Consider the following 16,075-nt stretch of genomic DNA (forward strand, 5'->3'; position numbering starts at 1 on the left):
TTCTAGACATCTAATGAGTCCAAATTCTTCGAAGGCCAATCACGATAAGATTTCTTTCTCTTTCAGGATAGAATTTCAGATACTTAAATTTATTGCTTGTGCTATTTCCTTACTCTTCTCTAATTGCTCTAGTCAGTGCTCACGGAGTGGTTATTTCCCTGGCCACACTGGATGCTCCATGTGAACTTCATCTTGGTGATTTTGAATCAAGGCGTGATCTCCCAATTTAAAAAGCAGTACTCCAGTGATCAAGGCGAAATTGAGCATTTGCTGCCTCCTAGATTCTGCACATTATTTCTCTATTAACAAAACTTACGTAGGATATATACACATACTATATAGGTCACAATATACACTATATACTTTATTCTTATACCACTTCAGAAAATACACTATAAACACTTCATTTTGCTTTTTAAGTAATTAGGCATATCGTATCTTTTTAAATTTTTTTTATTTTCTTTATTTTTTTATTTTATTTTATTTTTTTAATGTTTTTTTATTATATTATGTTAGCCACCATACAGTACATCCCTGGTTTTTGATGTAAAGTTCGATGATTCATTAGTTGCATATAACACCCAGTGCACCATGCAATATGTGCCCTCCTTACTACCCATCACCGGTCTATCCCATTCTTTTTTTAAAACACTAAGCAGCATTGTCCACAATAGCTAAATCGTGGAAGGAGCCGAGATGGCCTTCAACAGATGACTGGATTAAGAAGTTGTGGTCCGGGGGCGCCTGGGTGGCACAGCGGTTAAGCGTCTGCCTTCGGCTCAGGGCGTGATCCCGGTGTTATGGGATTGAGTCCCACATCAGGCTCCTCTGCTAGGAGCCTGCTTCTTCCTCTCCCACTCCCCCTGCTTGTGTTCCCTCTCTCACTGGCTGTCTCTATCTCTGTCGAATAAATAAATAAAAAAAAAATTAAAAAAAAAAGAAGTTGTGGTCCGTATATACAATGGAATATTACTCAGCTATCAGAAAGAACGAATTCTCAACATTTGCTGCAACACGGACGGCACTGGAGGAGATAATGCTAAGTGAAATAAGTCAAGCAGAGAAAGACAAATATCATATGATTTCTCTCATCTATGGAACATAAGAACTAGGATGATCGGTAGGGGAAGAAAGGGATAAAGAAAGGGGGAGTAATCAGAAAAAGAATGAAACATGAGAGACTATGGACTATGAGAAACAAACTGAGGGCTTCAGTGGGGGAATGGGATAGACCGGTGATGGGTAGTAAGGAGGGCACATATTGCATGGTGCACTGGGTGTTATATGCAACTAATGAATCATCGAACTTTACATCGGAAACCGGGGATGTACTGTATGGTGACTAACATAATATAATAAAAAATCATTAAAAAAATAATAATAAAAATAAAAAATAAATAAATAAAACACTAAGCAAACTCCATTAGATTACGTTGATGGGAACTCCGTGAGAAAGGACACAGGTTGTACCTTTCATTTTTACTAACTGCCATAATCTCTAGTACATGTAGCCTTAAAATAATGATTTTCCAGTTGTTTTGTCCAGCTTTTACGTATAGAAGTAAAATCACATGCATAGTGAACGTTGGCAAGAAAGGAGATTCTGAGTTGCGGACCAGACTTATCTCACTGGTTATGTGACTTTGAATGAGTTTTAAGCCTGTCTAGACTTTGTATGCCTCAGCTGTAAGAGAGGTACTAGAATCCACTAACTTTCAATCATTTTTTTTAAATATGGATTTTTTTTTCTTTCTTTCTCAAGGGAAACCTCACCTGGACCTTACTTGGAACACAAATCTCATAAAATGATAAAAGCTAAGCTACTCAAGCTAAAGAGGGGGATTGAAGAGGAGGGCAAGACCTTTCTGGTAAACAAGAAGGAAAGTCCTCTAAGCTACTATGTATTTGAGTATCTCAAGTAAATATTATGAAAGGCAAAAGCTCTAATATATGTTACAGGCTCAGGATTAAGCTTTACTTTTCTACCAATGGCTTACATTAGTTTGGATATCTCTTATATTTTGTTTTTTTTTTTGTTTTTTTGTTTTTTTTTGGATATCTCTTATATTTTGAATATCCTTTTACATTCTCTTGTTTTGAATCTTTCAATAGTGCACTTATTTCTTAATGTTTAGAATGTTGAAATGTGAAAAAGAACTCTTCGTAAGCCTTTTTTTTTATTTTAGTAGAAATACGCATGAAATCTACCCTCTTAAATATTTAAATGTGCGGTAGTGTATTGTTCAATACAAGCACGTGGTCGTATAACAGGTCTCTAGAATGTTTCATCCCACATGACTGAAATTCTATACCCACAGAACAAAAAATGCCTTTCCACCTTTCATTCCCCGTGCCTGGCAATCACCATTCTAACTTGTTTGACCCCTAGATATACCTCCTACAAGTAGAATCATGGAGTATTTTTCCTTCTGTTACTGGCTTATTTCATTTATCATAATGTCCTCAAAGTTTATTCACATGTAGCATGATGGGATTTCCTTCTTTTTTAAGGCTAATACTGCACTGCATGTCTATACCACACTTCCTTTTCCGTTATCCCCCAGTGGACATTTAAGTTGTTTCCATTTCTTGGCTGTTGTGAATAATGCTGCAATACATATAAGAGTGAAATACCACTTCAGATTGTTTTCAATTATTTTGGTTGAATACTCTGAAGTAGGATTGTTGGATCATATGATCGTTCTTTTTTCGGGGGGGGGGCTCTATACTGTTTTCTATGGCAGCTACACCACTTTACACTCCTACTAATAGTGCACAAGGGTTCCAATTTCTGCACATTCTTACCTTCATATTCTGCACATTCATACATTTTTAAAAATCTTCTCTGTGTGTATGTATGTCTGTGTTTGATAATGGCCAGGGTGTGAGGTGATAATGCATTATGTGAGGTGATATTTCATCGTGTTTTTTAATTTGCATTTCCCTGATGATTAGTGATATTGAGCATGTTTTTGTGGACCTGTTGACCAATTGTATATTTTCTTTGGAAATATGTCTATTTAAGTTCTTTGCCCATTTTTAAAATCAGGTTATTTGGTTTTTGATTTTGAGTTGTAAGAGTTCTTTATGTATTTTGAATATTAACTGCTTATCATATAAATGGATTGCAAATATTTTTCCTATCCCATAGGTTGCCTTTTTACTCTGTTGATTGTTTCCTCTGATGTGTAGAAATACTTCAGCTTGATGTATTCCCTCTTACTTATTTTTGTTTTTGTTGTCTGTGTTTTTGGTATCATATCCAAGAAATTATTGCCATGGTCAATGTCATGAAGATTTTCCCTAGGCTTCCTGCTAAGATTTATATTTTTAGGTCTTACATTTAAGGTTTTATCCACTTCAAGTTTTTGTTTAGTTTAGTTTTGTTTGTTTGTTTGTTTGTTTGGTATGGTGAAAGATACGGTTCTCATTTCATTCTTTTGCATGTGAATATCCAGTTTTCCCAGCACCAGTGTTTGAAGAGACTATTTTTCTCCCCATTTTCTATTCTTGGCACTCTTGTGAAGATTATATGACCGTATGTTCATAGTTTCATTTTCAGGATCTCTGTTCCATGGTTCTATATGTCAGTCTTTACGCTAGTACAATATTCTTTTGATTACTGTAGTTTTGTAATATGTCTTGAAGCGAGGAAGTGTGAGGCGTCCAGATTTTTTCTTCTTTCAAAATGTTGTTTTGACTATTTGAGGTCCTTTGTAGTTCCATATGAATGTTAAGATTGTTTTTCAGTTTCTCCAAAATGCCATTGGAATTTGGCTAAGGGTTGCACTGAATCTGTAGATTGCTTTGGGTAGGATGAATATTTTAGCGATATTAGGTCTTCCAACCCATGAACATGAAATGTCTTTCCATTTGTTTGTGTTTTCCTTAATTCTCTAAGTAATGCTTTGTAGTTTTCAGTGTATTTGCCTCCTTTAAGTTTGTTCTTAAATATTTTATCCTTTTTGTTGCTTTTGTAAAAAGGATTGTTTTCTTAATTTCCTCTTGGATTGCTCTGATCTGATCTGAATCTGACCATGATTCTCTGATTTAACCAACTTTTCTTATTAACTGCTCATCCTGGTGTCATTGGATAAAATCCTCTCAGGTGGGGGGCGCCTGGGTGGCGCAGGCGTTGAGCGTCTGTGTTCCGGGATCGAGTCCAGACGTTCCCGGATTGAGTCCCACATCGGGCTCCTCTGCTGGGAGCCTGCTTCTTCCTCTCGTACTCCCCCTGCTTGTGTTCCCTCTCTCGCTGGCTGTCTGTCACATAAATAAATAAAATCTTTAAAAAAAAATCCTCTCAGGTGTATTAAATAGAAAGCATTTTACAGTTCATGACTGCAATCACTGTCAAAAGAGCTCACAGCCATCCATTATACAACAGTCAGAGGAGAAAAGACACTGATGTTACTTGTTTTAGATTTCAGTGACTTATTTCTTAAGGATGTCAGAAAAATCAAATGTATTGGTATACTTCAGTCCTGGAAACTAGTAGAAACATTTTCAAATTCATCTTATTTTCTTAGTGATTTAAATTTGGTTAACAGTCAATTTTAATAGTGTTTTTTGAGTTTCCTGGAGCATGTTTTGTTTTGCAAAGTTTCTTATTGATGTATCCCGTGGAGATGCAAAGATAGCAATTTCTATCCCCAAAACAAAAAGGACATTTGATTTAACTGGATGTATGACTATTAGAAGAAAATATAAGCAGCCCCTTAAAAAATAATTTAAACAATATCTAATTCATCTTCATTCTATTGCTCAAATTCACTCTATTTCTCTATTTTCTGAAATAGAAAAATTGTTTGAAAAATAAGTTCATATTATGTAACCTATTTAAAATTTTAGAAATCCTGAAAATAATTATTGTGCAATCCAAAATCAGCCTTTAAGACTTCTGATACACCTCAATATACCTTATTGATATAACTCATGATTTTTTTTTTTTTTTCCTTTCTGGCCAGTGATTGAAATCTGATCTTTCTAGAGAACTGTTATTTAGTTAAGACTTAAGAACAGTTGAGAAACAGTTTGGGATAAAAGTATGCTTTTTCACAGCTGGGACTTTAATTTATGGATTTATCTCTACCACAAATTCAAATAATACCATGTTTCATTTCATCTTGTATTTTAGAAGGAATCAGTCTGACGCTGGCTCTCTCTCTGTAGAATTCATCATATTTCCTCCTTATGAAAAGTAATGTAATATATTTGAAGTGCACAGGACTTGGCATACTATTTAGTACATTTCTGTCTCTTACAAAGCACTTTTTCACACACCATGCACCCAAAATGAAAATATTCAGACCTGAAAAACTGAATAGCTCTTTAATTTTGTGGCTGTGATGAAAATAATGTGTGTGTGTGTTTGATTTTAATAATGATTGATGACACATGGACATATGTCTATGTCTCCTACTTTTTGCTGCCCTGAGAGAAATAGCCAGTCATTTTGTGAGACTGATCTCAGGCTCTTATTTTTTAAAGTATGTCAGAATTTCTACAGTGGTCCTTGCCTTTAACAAAAAAGGACCATTAAATGTTTGTGAAAAATTCATGGTTAATGCGCTTTTATGTATGTATGTATTTTTTGCTTTGCTTTCTCTCTGTACTTGATTCTCGACCAGATGGCATCAGAGAAATGTAATTTCTAATAATCCTCTTTTCACAGGGTAGCAACTTCTCTACATTCTCTTAATGATAATTATTTAGGTATGAAGTATTGTTGAGTTTCTAAAGGGAATTCTTCATAACAGATCTTCCAACTATTTTGAGAGGGAGCCAAGCTGGGTGCATGGTCTCTCTTGTGAAAGTGAGGACACTTTTGATCCAGAGTCAACACGTGAATTGCTCCAAGTTCTTCAGTGTTTGAGATGAAACACAAGCAAGGTTTATTTATTTACTAATGCCTGACCTCCCACATCACAAGAGAATTTTTTCTTAAAATCTCATGAGGGGTGGGGGGATGAGTTAGTCCGATGATGGGGGTTAAGGAGGGAAGGTGTTGTAATGAACACTGGGTGTTACATGCAAATGATGAGTCATGGAACACTACATCAAAAACTAATGATGTACTGTATGATGACTAATATAATAAAAAAATCTAATGATATATAAAATAGAAACACAAGGCAAAAATATAAGCATTCCATTTTAGTTATTCACCTCTTTGGTAAAGCTTGAAAGAACTTCCTGCTGTTGAAGAATGGTCATTGCTGGAGGATAACATAAAATTTGTAACACTAACATTTTCTCTCCCTTACTTTTGTTCTACTGCTAAGCAACCATTTGGTACAAATGAGACAGTATAGAGAAAACAAAAGGGACTTAACTCCTGTGAAGCCACTGGTTTCAGGCAAGGGTTAAATGTTTCCATATGCTCAGAGACAAACACCTCCTTCTGGGAAAGAGAACAAACCAGAGGTAACAGCTGACAGGGAGTAATGGTTGTCTGGCAAAATCAGAAATAACAATTTAAATCCTGCTTGCACAAGTATTTCTATTGTCCAGGAGCTCTAAAGAATGTCGACCATGAAGAAAGGTATCCTGTGATTGTCTTGTGTCTACTACAAAGTAATGACCACAAAATAATGACCTTGGACCTAAAGGATGCTTCCCCACTCCCAGTCTCTCACCCTTCGGAAAAGAGCTTTTATAAGCCTAGCACACTTCAGAGAAGGACAGTTCTTTCTTCCTTCCTTTCTTTCTCTTTCTTTCTTCCTTTCTTTCTTTCTTTTTCTTTCTTTCTTTCTTTCTTTCTTTCTTTCTTTAAGTTTTTATTTATTTATTTGAGAGATTGAGAGAGCTAACATGAGGAGGGACAAGGGTTGGGAGGGGCAGAGGGAGAAACAGACTCCCCACTGAGCCCAAGCCCAACAGGGACTCTATCCCAGGACCCTGTGATCACCACCGGAGCCAAAATCAAGAGTCAGATGCTTAACCAACTGAGCCACCTAGGCACACCGACATTCCTCTTTCTTGTCAGTTCCCTATATATAATTCCCTCTAATAAACTCCACCTGCTTTCTTTCTCTCAAGTTCAGTGGTCATTTCTATGACATTGAGGCTCAAGAATCCGGTCTTGGGGATTCGGTAGCAAAAATACATTTAACATTTTAGAGAAGTTTCCCTAAAGAATCGGGGATGCTCTATATGTTTTCAGGTCTTGATCACTTTGCTCCTGAGAACCAGTACTGCTCTTGAGATGCTCTAAAAGTTTTGTTTCCAAAAGAAGAAGAAGATGGAGAAGGAGAATGAGAGGAAGAAGAGGAAGAAGCATTATTTCCAAACTTTGAAAGACTGTGGGACAGATTTTGGATTATAATGTATTTATCACAATGATGTCATTGGAACAACTCTCCTGTACACTTCAGCTTTGCTCTGAAATATAATCATTAAGGACCACATTTACTTGTGCTTTGTATCATCTTCACCCAAGCTCCAATATAGCTGCATGCATAGTACTTGCTTAGAATGTATGTTTTTATCCTTTTTTTTTTTTTAGTTTTATGTTATTGAGAGAGACAGAACACACGAGAGCAAGGGGAGGGACAGAGGGAGAGAGGGAATCTCAAGCAGACTCCCCACTGAGCATGGAGCCTGATGCGAGGCTCAATCTTATCACCTTGAAATCATGACCTGAGCCAAAATCAAGAGTCAGACACTTAACTGACTTGAGCCGCCCTGGTGCCCCAGAAGGTATGGTTTCATTCGACTGTATTCAGAACAGCTTTCTAGAGAAATTCTTGGTAGGTTTCCTTGGATGAAAAATTTTTAACACATAAGTCTCATTGACATTGTGTCCACCTCATGTGTTAGTATGGATTGGATGAATACATGTTGTCTTTCTTTTACAAAACTCAAGTTTTGTAATAAGACCCAGACTTGAATATTTGCTTTATCATATATCAGTGGTAGATCTTTCAAAAGTCACTGTCCTGAGCTTCCTTCCCCTCATGATCAAAATGGATCTCTAAGTAACTCATCTTAGGGAGTTACTGTAACTCTGTGCTACTGTACTGAAGTCATTTCATATTTTTTATTTTTTATTATTGAATCTGTAAAGATTCAATAGTGTAGTGATAATAACATGTATGAACTACTTATAGAGCACATTTAAAGCTCACAACACCCCTACGTAGTGAACATTGCCCTTATCCCCAGTTTCTAATAAGGAAATTGAGAGAGTATTTAAATTGCCCAATATCACACAGTGGTTATTGACAGACCTGGGCTTTGAATCAGGCAGATTGCTACTGGATTCTGTGTTCTTACTCCCTACACAATGAAAAATGTCTGGCATAGTGTTCATGGCCATTAAATATTTGATGCTCTCCTTCTCATTGACTCCACTCACAGACCAGACAATAGATTAATTTTAAGTTGCATATTAAAGTTCTTTTCATTGTACTTTAATAATCTACAGTCCTTTCTTGCTAGTTGGGTGCTGAAGAGGTTCAGTTTTCTGGCTATGGTCTAAATTCTCCCCTTTAGTATCTTCCATCAAATTCTTATCTTCTACAGAAGTGTTCTCGGTGATTTTAGACTTTCTCCCCCCCCTTCTTATTTGAATATTTTAAGAATTTATACTTTTAATTTAGGTTTCTTGGTTTCAAGGAAATTATTTTCTCTTGGCTTCTATGATAATACACTCTCTCAGTTTTATTCCTATTTCCCCAACTGCATTTTCCACCTTTCTTGCTAATTTCTCCTCTTTTGCTCTGTCTCCCTCAATGTTGGAATTCTCCCTCCTCCATTGGACGACCTGTACATTTCTACACATTTATTCACATTATAACAGGAGAGCCTAGATTTATCCTGATAAAACACATGAAAATCAGAATTGGGACTACAGATATTGAAGGACACAGTGTAGATTTATAGACTCGCTACTAAATCTCTCCTTCACGTGTCACATACCTTCTCTTTCATTGTATCTTTCATTCTCAGTGTTGTCTACACATTGACCTTTCTATGGTAACTAGATCCCTCTATCTATTCTATTTTCTTGTTTTTTTTTTTGTTTGTTTTTGTTTTTTTGTTTTTTGTTTTTTGTTTTTTTACTTTTGTGCTGCTCCCACTGCAAAAAGATTCATTCTGTTACCTGGTCAGATTTCTAAGAAAGTAAATTTTTTTGTAACACACGACATTCTCTAAGATCTGGCAGCTGCTTCCATCTCTAACCTCGTTTGAAGCTATGTAATGCCATGTTAGCTGTAACTTGTCACATCACCTTACTTTCTGTTAATCAAATGCCCTTGACTTGTCCCCCCCCCCACCCCCCTTATGGCCTTTGTATCTGCTGTTTCTTGTGTCTGGAATAGTCTTCTGCTCTAATTTTACATGACTGACACTTTTATCCAAAAATACACCTTTTGAACACTTGATCTGGTAAATCTCTCTAAAGTCATTTCATATTTTTAAATTTTGTTTATAACATTTATAAATATCTAAATGTATCTAACTTATCCACATATTTGATTGTCTTTTTAATATATAGTTCCTTCTACACCACTGCAATTCTAAGTTTATAGAAAGAAAGACTGGGTTTGTTCTTTCTCAGTTGTATCCCCAGCACTTCCAGCAATGTCTGACAAAGTTATTTCATTTCCACATGAATTTAGAGCCATTTCAGTAAGATATTAAATTGAACATATCTGTAAATTGCCCAGACAATTATTTCAGTAAGACTAAAATTATTGTTCAGTCTTAGAATCCTTCCGTTTGTTTTTATTTTTATTTTTTTATAATAATTTTTTATTATGCTGTGTTAGTCACCGTACAGTATATCCTTAGTTTTTGATGTAATGTTCCATGAGAATCCTTCCATTTAAAATAAACTGTTGTATTTGAGCAGATATGGAGATATCCGGCCCACATCATCCTTCAGGAAAGATCAGGTGTCAGCACTTCCAAGAGTGGTTTAAGGGCAGACAGCCACCTTGCCCAAGGTCATGCCCTTCCTAAGGCAGCCCACATTTGTTAATCAAGTTGTGACATTAAGGATGCCATGGTGATAGCTCCATTTCCCCCATATATCAAGGCTAGATGGCAGCACTTAGCCACAGATGCCAGATGATTTCAATTATTATGCCAGCCAACAAAGTTACAGTGGTAGCCAAGGGGGCTCAAACCAGAGATGATGATGAAGGTTAACTGGACACAGAATTCTGAGGAAAAAAATTGATAAACAAACATCAAGATTACTCCTCCAATTGTACCAGCAGAAGAAATCAAGGATTAATGCCCAGTAGCCTAATAGTGGTTAACTCAATAAAAATGATATCAGTATAATCTCTTTTCCCGTATTCAGGCCCGAGATGGTTTTTATACCCATAAATCAATGATGGAAGAGATGTCTGTTTGTCTAGGAGGTGGGAACTTGCAGCACTACCACAAGTATATGTAATCATTCTCCCAGTGCTTCCCCCAAAGGAATCTAGGCCATTTTTTGTTAATTGCACAGTGGGGAAAGGGAAATACTCACATATTTTCAGGACTGTTGAGCACAAGTTCTGAATTGCATTTGAAATTCAGAAAACAATGTGTCATCATGTCCTCTCCATTAAAATGGGATGACATGGGAGGCAGGTAATAAATAGAATCCTAGAAAAGTGTGACTTGCAATGAGTTTACTAGGTTTGTAAATCCTGTTTCCCTACTCTTTGTGGAATAAACACCTAATAAACATCTTATACCCAATCTCCATCTAATTACTAGCTTCTGGAGCACACAACTTATAACAGATTGCTATTTCTTTTAAATAAACTGGATGTCTAGTATTCTGCTACAAGAAATAGAAACACAAATATCCCCCTATATCAGCAGTTGTTAAACTTGGGACCATGGTTGCATCTTATGGGGTCAGGAAATCCTAAGATATTTTAAGCAGACGGTGTATGTATGCATTTACGTGGTGCTGTTGTGTGTGTTGCTACTTTCTTTTTCAGGGAGAGAATGCACATATATTCACAAGAGAGAATCAGTAATTTCCATCCAAACGCCAAAGTGGTACACAACTAAGAAGTCTGACTCACTGCCATGTAGGATGAAAGCTGTTTTGTTTTTTTTTTATAATCCTGGACATCTAACTGCATCAGAATTGACAAAACAATAATTGAAAAGGTTGGACAGTTGTCCTTTGCATGTTCTAATCAATTAACAATATCCTTATTAATACCATAAGCAAATGTAAAGTTGAGGGTGAGATGGTCATGGGGGGGAGACAAAAATAAAAATGAAAGATGAGTAAGCCTTCTTCAGGAATGTCCAGTATAGATGCTTAATACCTGAATATTATTTACGTCATTTTTATCCATCAGAACACGTAGTATTTTTTAAATGAATGAACAAATGCCGCACAGTATTTTGTAGTGTGGCCATGAAGCATTTTGGAAGCATTTTCTGGCTTAAATTAACACTGAATTTGCTTTCATATGTATGAGAATACCAGAGGCTAATTTCTCTGTAATTTTATTAACAAGTTACAGAAAAGTATGCAAATTTTACTCATTATGTAATTGAAGCTACCCCAAAATATCCCAGAATCTGACAGTCACCTTAATGCCCTGTGGCCTTCTGGACTCAGTAATTACTCAGCTTTGACTGCTCCAGCTGTGATTGACTTGGAAGCAGGATTCCAACAAAAGATCACATACACACATACGCATCAATTGTTTTGTATTACCGCTTTTAAGATTTAAATACGCTTATTCAGAATCTTCTTTTAAAAATAATTAAAGCTAAAAGATAATAATAATTAAAACTTTAAAACTACTGTGTGTATATATGTGTATTTTTATATAATGATCACAATTTATGTAAGGATTAGAGTATCTTTGTCCAGTCCACTAGTTTCCTAAAGAAAGTAATAGTCACTCTACATGATCATGAATTGAGTTTTTAATCAACATACAAAGAATTTTAATTTATTCAGGATTTGTTTCAGTGATGTAGCACTGTGATAATACGCATTAAAAGAAGCAAACGAAGCAAGACATTAACGATTGAAGAAACATCTCTTCTAATTATTCTGATAACTTTCTATCCTTTCACTTGTCTGAAATAGTAATCTTATGAATAAGAAAGAAATGTGCTTCATTGAGATTCGAATGTGCAAAGCGATGTCTAAACTGAAGGAATTTCTAGATATCTTGTCAAGAACATTGACATAATACTTAGACATAACCCAAATATAATTGACATTGAGTGAGGGAAATCCAGACCTCCAAAAATGGGGAGAATTCTCTAGAAAGAGATGTCCTGGTAGATGTTTATCTTCTGCCTTTGTCATAAAGAATCAGGTGAAAACAGTTCAGAAAAGTCAGTCCTACTAGTAATAAAATAATTCATCAATGGGAAGTTATTCTAGCTAAAGAAACAGTGAGAATGAAGGGCTGATAAGAGACTCCCATGATGTGTGGACTGCCTTACACAAAGTGCCACAGACAGGCTTGGCTGGGGAATCACTGGCTGCGGCAGGAACCAGGACATCTTGTAAGGCGAGCAAGAGCAAAGCGTGTCTATATGTACTGAGATGGCCTCATTTAGCCTTTGTAGCATTTTCAGCTGGAGGTAGCAGGAAGGAGGCAGCGATAGAAGGTAATGATTTCACAAATTTAAGTGTCATTTAGCAATGAGGAGCCTGAGGCTCTTTGAGCAGATTGGCTGACCCAGTGTGGTATTTTTATATTCCAACCAGACAAGTCAAAGGCAAAGCCAAGACAACAGGCCAGCTCCCTGGGCTCAGTCTTGATCTCTCTCCAATATCAACTCTCTCCAAAAACAGTTTTCAGTTTTTAAAATATATTTCATGCTGTGAAATATTTACTCCTACCCTATATCATGTGCAATATTAGATGATTAGATGCTTTCACATGTTGTGCTTAATTATTATGCCATCCTAATGAAATAAGGGCTGTTGTCCCCATTTAACAGATAAGAAACAAACAAAAACCAGATCCACCAAGGCCAGGAAGGTAATAAATGCAGGAGTATGGGAATGATATCCAAGAATGACTCAGAGTTCTCTATTTTTTTTTTTTAAAGATTTTATTTATCTATTTGACAGAGATAGAGACAGCCAGCGAGAGAGGGAACACAAGCAGGTGGAGTGGGAGAGGAAGAAGCAGGCTCATAGAGGAGGAGCCCGATGTGGGACTCGATCCCAGAACGCCGGGATCACACCCTGAGCCGAAGGCAGACGCCTAACAACTGCGCCACCCAGGTGCCCCAGAGTTCTCTGTTCTTGAATATAAATATTTGCCACTTTGCTTTCATTTAGATTTTACAAATTTAGGAATACTCACTTAGAATCACAATATTTCCCTGGTATATTCCATATTTTAAATATTATAAAATGTCCTCTTTATCTTTGGTAATGATTTCAGTATGAAGGTCTACTTTATCTTATACTGATATAGTATATATAATATATAAACATTTGCATGATATATAATTTTTCGTCATTTCTCTCTCAGCCTTTCTTTATCCTTGTATTTTAGTTGGCTGGATCTTTTTTAATCTATGTTGTTTTTATAATGCATCTAACAATCTTCATTTTTCATTTAGATGATTTAATTGAATTTAATCACTGATATGTTTGGGTTTAAATCTACCATTTTACTCTATGTTTTCTATTTGTCCTACCTTTTTCTCTTTACTTGCATTCTTCTTGATTAATCGCTTCAGAAATATTTATTTTCTCGATATTTGTTTGGATGTTATACACTCTTTCATAATTTTGGTTAGGGGGTGCCTACAGTTTCAAACGTCTATCTTTATCTTATGAAGCTCTAACGTTAAGTGATACTTACCCTCTCTTCCTGAACAAGGAGAAGATCTTTATTTATCCAATTCCTAAGATATATGCTATTTTTGATGTAATTCATATCCATGTTTAACCTATTTTTAAATTAATTAATTTATTTATTTTGGAGAAAAAATTAATCTTACTTATTTTTTAAAACCAAACCACTGGGAAAATATATCGCAGCCTTGAAACACCAAACACAGGCTGTATTATCATTTCAAGTAATAAGTTGGTAAAAAGACAAGAAGGTCCTTATCAAAATAATAAAGTGCCAGAGCTGGGCAGGAGCACTGCTTGCTGCAAACGCCTCAGGCAAAAGTAATGGGGGGGGGGTTGCTCCTCTTTTGTTTTAAAGGAATCACAGCTCACCCCTGAGTTGCTTACTTATTCTCCTTTGACCTTCCTGTTGCCATGGGATTATTTCAATAGGGTACGATTATTTCAGGGGTGAAGTAAGCAATACTGAGTTTAGGCTTTCATTCCATTCTGTTTTATAAAAACCAGGTTTCTCCAAATCCAGTATTTAATAACTCCCTTAATTAAGGCAACAGTTCTTCCTTCAATGTTCGTTCTTGGAGGCTGGTATATAGCACAATCAAAACTCTCTCCTTTCTTATTTTTTTAAAGATTTTATTTATTTATTTGAGAGAGAGAGAGAGTGAGTGAGAAGCAGACCCCCCACTGAGCAGGAAGCCCAATGCTCAGCTGGATCCCAGGATCTGGAGAGCATGACCTGAGCCTAAGACAGAAGCTTAACCTACTGAGCCACCCAGGCACCCTAAACTCCCTTTCCCTTCAAGGGAGAGTGTCACCGCAAGACTGTCCTGTTGCTCTGCTGTAGCTAGCCTCAGGGCTGTCATGGCAGCCAGTGAGAGGGAAGGTCGCCTTCCCATACCCTGTGTAACATTGCCTTTCATGTTCTTGCAAGGTCTCCTAGCTGAAAGATGTAATGTCTACTTCCAGAAATGCATATCCAAATCTTGACAGCCAGAAACAGATATGAACGTAGAAGTTCTTCTCAAAGTACCTCTCCCAATTCCACATGTTAAACCAACTGCACGCCCTTGTATATAAAACAAAACCAAGCAAAACAAAGACCCAGAAACCATTTTTTTTCTTTCTAAATTAGTGACCATGTGGATTTTTTTTTTTTAAAGCTTATGGAAAATGATCTGGTGAACTTTCTGGTAAACAGGAGGTTGGCAACAAACAGAAACATCTCTGCTCACACTGCGCCAGATCACAGGCAGCTTAGAGGAAACTGCCAGCCTGTTGGTACCCGTGTACTGTGAGGAATCTGGTACCTCGGAGGGCTCTGGTTTGGTACAAGGGAGATCCCTCGTGCTAGAACAAGCACATGAAATGTAGGCTATCAAAAACTCTCCTGCACTGTCTCTGACCCAAATTTTAGCACCAGTTTTCTTCCGTTTCACTTTGTAGGGTTGAAACATAAAGGAACTGTGTCCAGAGGCAAGCGACACATGCCTCAAACTTGCTGGCATCCCTTAATTTCTTCATAAACTTCACTTAAAAGACCAAAACTCCCAATTTTCTTTTTAAGTAGATTCCTGCCATCAGCCTCAGTGGCCAATTGCAAACTCTTCTATTTCCCCATAGATGAAAGAGACCCCTTCATTTTGGTCATCGTTGGGCTGAGGTGTGTGTGGTCTACACACTTGGTCACACAACTCTCCAGCTTCCTGGTCACCTGAAGCTCTTTACTTCCCGAATCTATTGAATCTTCGGCTGTGTCATTGCAATCCATGGTGCACCAGGCTAGGCGGTCCTGGAATTTTCCAACTCACTGGTCACCAGAGCATGGGCTTAATACAGTGGTGCACCGGCTTCATGGACACCTAGCTGTCCTCACAACAGCTGGCACTGCACCGGAACACGATGCCTAGCATCTTCCAGATGTTCTCTCCATCCACACTCTTCACCATGGAGTCCATGGCCTCCTGCACCTGGAGCTCCTGCAGCTCTGCTGTGGCGACCCAGCGCTGCACCCCTCCCCACCGGCACCCAAAAGGACTCTGGCCCATATCCATATTATTTAAACACTACTAGATATTACTACTAACATTGTATATAGTCAACAGTTATTTAGATTTACCCACACATTTAGGTTTTCATCGTTGTTTGTTGCTGTTGTTTTCTGTATCTCTGAACTTACATCTGACATCATGTTCCTTCACTGGAAGGATATCCTTTAGTATTTAACTTGGTACAGGTTTGCTGATAGCAAACTCTCTGTTTTGTTTT

At 37.0% G+C, this 16,075-nt stretch overlaps 1 pseudogene; it reads right to left on the minus strand.

The window, feature by feature from the left end:
* Positions 1 to 15,363: 15,363 nt before the first annotated feature.
* Positions 15,364 to 15,803, minus strand: LOC103659436 (annotated as a pseudogene).
* Between the last annotated feature and the right edge of the window lie 272 nt (positions 15,804 to 16,075).

The sequence above is a fragment of the Ursus maritimus genome, unplaced genomic scaffold (genome assembly GCF_017311325.1).
Source record: "Ursus maritimus isolate PB19 unplaced genomic scaffold, ASM1731132v1 scaffold_23, whole genome shotgun sequence".
Classification (NCBI taxonomy): Eukaryota; Metazoa; Chordata; class Mammalia; order Carnivora; family Ursidae; genus Ursus; species Ursus maritimus.